The sequence below is a fragment of the Muscardinus avellanarius genome (genome assembly GCF_963383645.1).
Source record: "Muscardinus avellanarius genome assembly, chromosome: 14".
Taxonomy (NCBI): Eukaryota; Metazoa; Chordata; class Mammalia; order Rodentia; family Gliridae; genus Muscardinus; species Muscardinus avellanarius.
In genome coordinates, this window is record NC_137800.1 from 17,472,730 (window position 1) to 17,478,729 (window position 6,000).

The window sequence follows — 6,000 nt, forward strand, 5'->3', positions numbered from 1 at the left end:
GGGTGAGTTTTAAGTAAATACTGTGCCATCTTATCTAAAAAAGGACTTAAGCATTCACAATTTTTGGTCTCTACCAAAAAAAAGCATAAAAATGTATAGACTGTAAATGTTGAGTATAAAGAATAATTATAAAGTGAACTCCAAGGTTACCACCACACAGGTTAAGAAATATTGCTGGCCACCTATGAAAGTATCTGTAGAAAATGTAATAAGTGGAATCATACTGTACACACGTTAAGCGTAATTTCTTTATATTATGACGAAAAATCCATCCATAATCCTTAACATAGTCGTAGTTTATTTCATTGCTATATAAAATTTACCACAATTATTTTCCAAGTCTGTCAATGAACAATATTCACTTTTGTTCCAGTTTGGGCTTTTGTGAACAACATGGCTGTTACAGTCCACTCTCACTTAACTTGGAGAAAAGAAGATTTATTTTCTTTCGGTTTTGAGTTCAGTCCATATGAGGCTGGGACCATGGGTCTCAGGGCATGGTGGTGGGAGTCAGAGGGAGAGAGAGAGCACATAGGCTGTGCTCTTTACATCATGGAGGCCACACACAAGAGTGAGGCATCTCCAAGGCCTCACTCCCAGGACCTCCAACTTTTCTAGCCACACCCTACAGGTCTACTGGGTACCGCCCAAGTAATCCATTACAATGGATTCCTCCACAGCTGGGCTTACAACCCTCATGACTCTACTGTATCAATCCTGAATATTAATAAATGAGCTCTTTAGGGTACATTTTATATCTAACTATAACAACGGCTAAGGATGACGCTGCTATTGTGAACAATGTGGATGCTGGTATTCTAGTATGTGTATTCTGAGAAATGGTGTGTGTTGGAGTTGTCTAAAGCTTATGTGTGGAAATGACATTGCTGGCTTAGAGGATGTACAGATTTCAACTTTCTGGGTAATGCCAAACTGCTTCCCAATGTAGTCAAATAAAAACTTGCTCATTTTTTTTTTTTTTTTTTTAGGAATACAAAAAGGATACCCACTGTTGCTATTTTTAATCCACTTTTTAGCATATTAAGGAAGTTCTGCTCTATTCTTATTTATTTATATTTATAAAATCTAAAAGTACTTTGCCTGAAAAATTTTATGTGGGAAGATAAATTTGTGTAACCATTTTGAACAATGAAGAGACCATGAGACTATTTGGGTTTGCTAGGCTGTGTCAGTTTTGATATATCTTCTAAGAATTTTTCCATTTTACTAAATTTTAAAATTTAATAGGACTCATTTGGTTGTAAAAAAAAAATCAATAGGACTCATAAGATCCTTTTATGCTTTCTTATGCTGAATTGATTTTAATTGGGATCTTGATTATTGGTTAATTGGGATCTCATACACACACACACACAACTAACTCTCTCTCCTCTTCCCCCACCCCCTCTCTCTCTCTCTCGTACTGGGGATGGAACCCAGAAACATTCTACCTCCAAGCAACACCCCTGAGCCTTTTTATTTTTTATTTTGTAACAGGGTCTTGCTAGGTTACTGAAAGACTGGCTACATTGCTGAGGTGTGCTTGAACCTGCAATTCTCTTATCTCAGCCTCCCCAGTACCAGGATTATAAGCATGCTCCACTATGTCTGGCTTCATTTCCTCTTTCTTCTTTTCCTCTGCTTTCTCCTCCAGAGATTTATCAGTTTTATTAAGCAACTTTTGACTTTCCTGGTTTCCTAAACTGTGGCGTGTGTGTGTGTGTGTGTGTGTGTGTGTGTGTGTGTGTGTGTTCTATATCAATAATTCCTGCTCTTTTTTTCTATTTTATTTTCTTTTTTGTATTTATTTTGTTCTTTTTCTAACCTCTAGTAATATGGATACTTCTTTAATTTTCAGCTTTGCTTTTATTTTCAATATTTAATCTAAAGGTGCTAATTTTTGTTTCAGATTTAGATATTTTTATTGCTTAACCCAAGCTATTTTCTAAGTTCCATTATGATTTTTTTCTTTAGCCTATGAGTCACGTAGTATAATTGTATGTACATGTGGTGTGTGTGTGTGTGTGTGTGTGTGTGTGTGTTTTACTGGGGATTGAACCGAAAGACACTCTATCTCCAAATTATACCACCAACTCTATTTTATACTTTAATTTTGAAACAGTGTCTTGCCAAGTTGCCAACGGCCTTGCTAATTCCTGAAACTGTCCTTGAACCTGTGATCCTCATGTCTCAGCCGCTCAAGTACTGGAATTACAGATGTGAACCACCATGCCTGGCTAAGAGTATAGTTCTTAATTCCTCAGTATATGAGAAATTTCTAACTCTCTTCTTGTTCATTTCTAGTTTACTTATTATAATGTGGTCAGAAAGCACATTCTGTATGATTGCTGTCCTTTTAGATTTATTTAGACTTTCTGGTCAAACATATGATCAACTTTGCTACTATTCCTTATATGTACACAAAAGTATATCCTTATAAGCCCTGGAAACGGTAGTCTTTATATATGTTAGGTCAACCTGTGTTGTTGTTAAGACTTCTGAATCATTGTTGATATTTTATCTGCTTATTCTATTAATTATTGAGAAAGGCAAGTTAAAGTTCCAACCAAAGCTGTTGCTTGTCTTTCTACTTCTCCTTGAAATTGCATCCGCTTTCCTATTATGTATTCTAGGGCTTACCATAGGACTAGAAATGATAAGCATTTAAAATAGAAACTTTTCATCATTACGAAGTGATCTTTTCTATCTATTATAATTCTGTTTTAACAGAAGTCTATTTTGTATTACAGTCACACATCTACACCAGGATTCTTTCAATCAGTATTTGCTTAGCATGCCCCTTCCATGTGGCAATTTCCTCATATTCTCCATGTGTCCTTGCAGGGCACAGATGGATGTCTTACGTTCAACCTGACATCTATCTTTGTAAATTGGGGACAGTTAGTCCATAATTACTGCTTATGGATTTAAATATACTGCTATATTTTTGCTTTTTATTTACTCTGCCTTTCTGTTTCATTTTCTCCTTTATTTCCGAGGTTTTGGATTATTAAATCACTATTTTCATCATTCCATTTATTTTCTTTCTTTCCTTGTGTGTAGCCTGTATGAAGATATGTCCAAGATTTTTGTTCTTCTAGTGGAGATTCTTAAGTTATGCACATATGATTATTTTATCAATATCTAGTATCAATCAATACTTAACCTTTATATAAACATATAACACATACACATACACATTCACGTGTGTGTGTGTGTGTGTGTGTGTGTGTGTGTGTGTGTGTGTGTTACTGGGAAATGTAACCCACGGGCATTCTACCTCTGATCTAACACCCTGAGACCTATTTTATTATTTTGAAACAGGGTCTAAGTTGTGGAGGCCCTCACAAATCGCTGAGTCTGGCCACGAACCTGTGATCCTCCTGTCTCAGCCTCCCAAGTACTAGGATTACAAGCATGGGCCACCACGCCCAGGAATACGTCTCCTTTGTAGAAGTTTTTCTTTTTTTTTATTTTTTGTGATTAAAGAGCAGTCAGTAATAATTGCCACACCCAGAGTGAGGATTTAAAGCTTCTTGGATTTACAGTAACATGGAACTCAGAAGGCTGACTTGTACTTGGCCAGATTTGAGGAATAGAGTAAGATGGGTAGAAGACTTCACAGGATGTGTCAGAATATAAAGCTAGCCGGGCATGGTGGCGCCCGCTTGTAATCCCTGTGCTTGGGAGGCTGAGACAGGAGGATCGTACGAATTCAAAGCCAGCCTCAGCTACTTAGTGAGGCTTTCAGCAACTTAGTGAGACCCTGTTTCCAAATAAAATAAAATATAAAAAAGGTCTGGAAGTATAGCCCGGAGGTAGAAAGCCTCTGGGTTCCACCCCCGTACCACAAAAAAAAAAAAAAAAAAAAAAAAAAAAAGGAATATAAAGCTAGCACAATTCGCCATAGCCAAACTGTAAAACCAGCCAAGATGTCCATCAACAGATGAATGGATTACAAAACTGTGGGATATGTACACAATGGAATTTTACTCACCCATAAAAAAAATACAATTGCGGTATTTTTAGGGAAATGGATGGATCTTGAGGACATTATGCTAAATGAGATTAGTCAGTCACAAAAAGTAAGGAATCAGATGCTTTCCCTAATATGTGAAAGCTAGGGTGAAAGGGGTCATAGAAGGAACTCCAGGTGAAGAAAGAGATCTTATAGAGGAGCAAATAAAACAGCCTAACTGTGGGGATGGGAGGTGGGGAGAGGGAAATGCTTTGAAATGCATGATGTACTTATTCATATCGAAGTCAACCACTAAACCAGGCATGGGAGGGAGGGATGGGGAGGGAGGAGGTGGGGACTGGGTGGGGCTGGCTGGGTGATGTGTGCATTTATGCCTACACAAGTTTTTTACTCCATTATTATGTATAAATACAATGTACCAATAAATAATTAATAAAAAAGAATATAAAGCTAGGATAGTGTTGCTTTGGGATCTGGACTGTCCCCCAAAGCCTCACAGGACCAGGCCCGCGGGCTAGGTCCCCAAAGCAGCAGTGTTAGAGGGCGGGCTTTTGGGACGTGATGACTCACTCCATTGATGAGTTTAGAGTGGAATGGATTACTGGGAAGTGATGGAAACTGTAGAAGGTAGGGCCTTGGAGTGCCTTTGATGTGTCTATTTTGTTCCTGGAACACTCTCTCTCTCTCTCTCTCTCTCTCTCTCTCTCTCTCTCTCTCTCTCTCTCTCTCTCGTCTGTCTGTCTCTCTCTTTCTCTCTCCCTCCCACCTCACTGGCCCCCATGACATGAGCAGTTCTGCTCCACCAGATCGCCACCATGTTCTTTCTTTTCTTCTTTTTCTTCTTCTTCTTTTGTTTTTTGCGAGTCTGGGGATGGAACCCAGGGGCTCGACCTCCGAGCTACACCCCCTGCCCTAATTTTTTTTCTTTAATTTATTTTGAAACCGGGTCTCACTGAGTTGCAGAGGACCTCACTAAGTAGCTGAGGCTGTCCGCTAACCGCGATCCTCCAGTCTCAGCTTCCGGAATGCTGGGATTACAAGTGTACGCCACCACACCCAGCTACCATGATTTTTCTTGTAGGCTTAAAATAAATGGAGCTCCGGGCCGCAGATCGGAACCTCAAGTCAAAATAAACCTTTCAACTTTGAGGGTTTATTCCTCAGGTATTTTTGTCACAGCAACAGAAGGCTTACTAACATAAATGTAAACAGTCTGGATCAATTGGAGTCTTCAATAATGTCACCGCAGAATATATTGCAAAGGTGACCTTCATTGAGTAGATTTGCACAGCATGCATTCATACACTTAAAACCCATGTAAAAATGGCCCCTAGATTCTGGAATCCACTGGGCACACACTCCTGTTTGTGTGAATTTGAACAGTGTGTGTGTGTGTGTGTGTGTTACTGGGGATGGAACCAGGGGCCTTCTACCTCTGAGGTATACCCCCAGACCTACTTTATATTTTATTTGGAAACAGGTTCTCACTAAGTTGCCGAGAGCTGCTCACTAAGCTGGCAAGGCTGCTTCAAACCTGCGATCCTCCTGTCTCAGTCTCCCAGGCTCTGGGATTAAAAGCCTGCGCCACCACGTCCGGCTTTACAATTTGAACATATTTTAAAAGAAGATATATATGCTGATGAAACACATGCATTTGCATACCCTGGCTCACCCTGCTTGGAGCTTCTTCCATGTCCTTGTTTTCTTTTATTCAGGTTCCTGCTTTCATTTCCAAAAGATTTTGGAGAACACACACACACACACACACACACACACACACACACACACACACAGCTTTTCTGCTCAGCCCACTAGCCTTGCTTTCTTCAGCATTATACTATTCAAAATATCCTAGAATATGAACTGAGGGAAGAGAGATTGTCAGAGTACCCCCAATTCCTGGCATATAGTAGACATTCAGTACATCCCTACGGAATGCATTTATATTCCATGGAATTCTAATATGCTGCGAGAAAACAGAAAAACTGGGGTGGAAAGGAAGCTATGCCTATGAGGCAGGC